This window comes from Balaenoptera acutorostrata, chromosome 4 (assembly GCF_949987535.1).
Source record: "Balaenoptera acutorostrata chromosome 4, mBalAcu1.1, whole genome shotgun sequence".
Taxonomy (NCBI): Eukaryota; Metazoa; Chordata; class Mammalia; order Artiodactyla; family Balaenopteridae; genus Balaenoptera; species Balaenoptera acutorostrata.
In genome coordinates this window covers 136,358,093-136,361,226 of record NC_080067.1, presented here as the reverse complement: position 1 = coordinate 136,361,226, position 3,134 = coordinate 136,358,093, and the positions used below count along the sequence as shown (strand labels likewise).

At 41.4% G+C, this 3,134-nt stretch overlaps 1 non-coding gene across 1 annotated transcript; it reads right to left on the bottom strand.

The window, feature by feature from the left end:
- Nucleotides 1-2,744: 2,744 nt before the first annotated feature.
- Nucleotides 2,745-2,851, bottom strand: LOC114236693 (U6 spliceosomal RNA). Its single transcript, XR_003622559.1, has one exon. It is a non-coding gene; the product is annotated as a U6 spliceosomal RNA (small nuclear RNA).
- Between the last annotated feature and the right edge of the window lie 283 nt (nucleotides 2,852-3,134).

Below are 3,134 nucleotides of genomic sequence, written 5' to 3'. Positions count from 1 at the left end.
CCTTGGCAGGTTGCTGTAGGTTGTGGGTCAGAGTTCTATTTTTATATAGGGTCTGGCCATTGTCTGTTTCTATGTTTAGTCTCTCATTTCCAAGTCAATTATAATTTAATGAGTAGCTGCAATATTGATGTAGTTCAGATCCAGAATGGGGCGCCCACCTCTGTGGAAATTTAGGCCCAGCAACCAGAGGAGGTATCGTACAGTTCCCACATGTATGAGGGCCTATCCAAGCAATGACAATCTGGGATCTTTTAAGAGACAAATTGGAGTGAATAGCCCCTGGACAGAGACGGGACAACAAAGAAAGGTTTGAAAAGAGTATGGTACAGGCAGATGCTTTCCAGGAAGCAACAGTAAGATAAATCAACAAAGCCAGCGATCTGACTATATTTTTTTATACTGCACAGTTTTCATTATTTTATTTTTTTAATTACTTTTTGTTGGAGTATAGTTGATTTACAATGCTGTGTTAGTTTCTGCTGTACAGCAAAGTGAATCAGTTATACATATACATATACGTCTTCCCCTCTTTCCAAAGACCTGAGGCAGAAGTACAATGTTTGATTCATGCCCATCCGAAAGGATGAAGTTCAAGTTGTGCGAGGGTGCTACAAAGGGCAGCAAATTGGCAAAGTAGTGCAGGTTTCCAGGAAGAAATATGTCATCTACACCATACGAGTGCAGCGGGAGAAGGCTGATAGCACAACTGAGCGTGCGAGCATTCACCCCAGGAAGGAGGTTATCACTAAACTAACCTGGACAAAGACCAAAAAAAGATCCTTGAGCGTAAAGTCAAATCTTGCCAAGTAGGAAAGGAAAAGGGCAAATATAAGGAAGAAACAATTGAGAAGATGCAGAAACAATCTTATATATAACTTTCATTAAAAACTGTTAAAATGAAAAAAAATTTTAATTAAAAATATAGTAAGACATTTTAAAAAACAAAACAAACAAAGCAAACAAACAAAAAAAACAAAGCCAGCAAGTTCTAAGACATGAGACAAGATAGCAGACTGAAAATGGGAGAGTGCGTGCCTAGATCAGAAACAGTGCCTAGTGCGTGCCTAGGCTCAGAAACAGATTTCAAAACCACTCAGCATACCCAACAAAACTAATCCACCAGCAACATGGCCCAGAGGCCTGCCTGTTTGGGACCCCTGTTCAATCTGATATTCAGCCTGTATGCACTGGTTTGACCATACCAATTGGTCAGTTCCCCATGCCATCATGGCGCCCAAGACAACTGGTCATTAAATATGTATTTTGAATATTACCCACACTTGAAAGTGCGAGAGTCAGGAGGTACCCCCAACTAGTGATTGCGAAGAATAAACGACTTCAGATGTAGTTTTGCAGGTATGCTGTTTCCTTTCAGTTTAGGTGCTGGGTAACTTGTCTCAAGCTTGATCTGAGCTGGGAAGGCGTGAAAACCTGAAAAAAGAAATCAAAGAAAAGTACCCCTGGTGAGAAGAGAGTACTCTTCTCTTCATGAGTGAGGGCCATGAGGAAGCTATAAAATCACACATATATGTCAACTGCACAGGTTGGAGGGCAAATCACTGGGCTCTGTGGCCATGGAAGGGAATATGTCAACACTGCAATTGAAGCCACTGCAGGAGCTTCAGAAATGGGAGCCCAGGACAGAGCAGAGAATAAAGAGGATAAAGAAGGGCACTAATTTTTTTTTTAACATCTTTATTGGAGTATAATTGCTTTACAGTGGTGTGTTAGCTTCTGCTGTACAACACAGTGAATCAGCTATATGTATACATATATCCCCAAATCCCCTCTCTCTTAAGTGTCACTCCCACCCTCCCTATCCCACAGCTCTAGGTGGTCACAAAGCACCAAGCTGATCTCCCTGTGCTATGCGGCTGCTTCCCACTAGCTATCTATTTTACATTTGGTAGTGTATATATATATCCATGCCACTCTCTCACTTTGTCCCAGTTTACCCTGCCCCCCACCCCGCCCCACCCCGTGTCCTCAAGTCCATTCTCTACATCTGCATCTGTAAGGAAGGGCATTAATTCTGATAGCTTCAGCAAGAGAACTGCCACCCCCACTGATAATGTGAGTTACCCCCTTGACTCGGCCAAGAGGTCATGGTGATGGACATTCTAGGGGTATTTCTGGGTGTGCGGTCAGAGTAGAGACACCGTCCTTACCACTTCATATGTTAATTTGCCCCTGCACCCTTCCAGGGTAACATCTACTTTAGGTTAAAAAAAGAGGGGTGGACATTTAATGTACCTTTTTTACCATTTGAATTTTTCACAATTGTTAAGCCTATTTTTATGGTGGCAAATTAACAGATGCTATTTGGGGAAAAAATATCTAAAATTCACATATGACATACCACAAGTATGGTAAATTGTTTACTAAAATGGCTAAATAATATAAAGGCAGTTTTTTTTTTAATAGAGCAGGTTTTTATTAGTTATCTATTTTATACATATTAGTGTATATATGTCAATCCCAATCTCCCAATTCATCCCAAGTGCCCCCCTTCCCCCCCCTTGGTAACCAAAAGTTTGTGCTCTACATCTGTGACTCTATTTCTGCTTTGCCAGTAAGGTCATCTGTACCATTTTTCTAGATTCCACATATAAGCGATATTATACAATATTTGTTTTTCTCTTTCTGACTTACTTCACTCTGTATGACAGACTCTAGGTCCATCCACGTCTCTACAAATGGTACTATTTTGTTCCTTTTTATGGCTGAGTAATATTCCATTGTAAAAAAATGTGGAATGCTTCACGAATTTGTGGGTCATCCTTGCGCAGGGGCCATGCTAATCTTCTCTGCATCGTTCCAATTTTAGTATATGTGCTGCCGAAGCAAGCATCCAACTTAACTCTTTAAAGTATGGATAGGGTAGATGATGTGGAACTCTCATCCCACGTGCAGTGGGGTGTCAATGATACTAATTCTGTTGTCTCAAAATTGGCGACCAAGACCTGGAGCAGAAAGCAAAGACACATCAAGCACCTCCCATTCTAAAAAGAGCTGCCAACAGCTGGAGGCATGAACCCCTCCAGGACGTTTTAATAGACCAGACTTAACCAACTGTATTACTTTCAACCATTCCCCCCACCCCAAACAAGCAGAAAACCAGGAAGAGGAGAAGG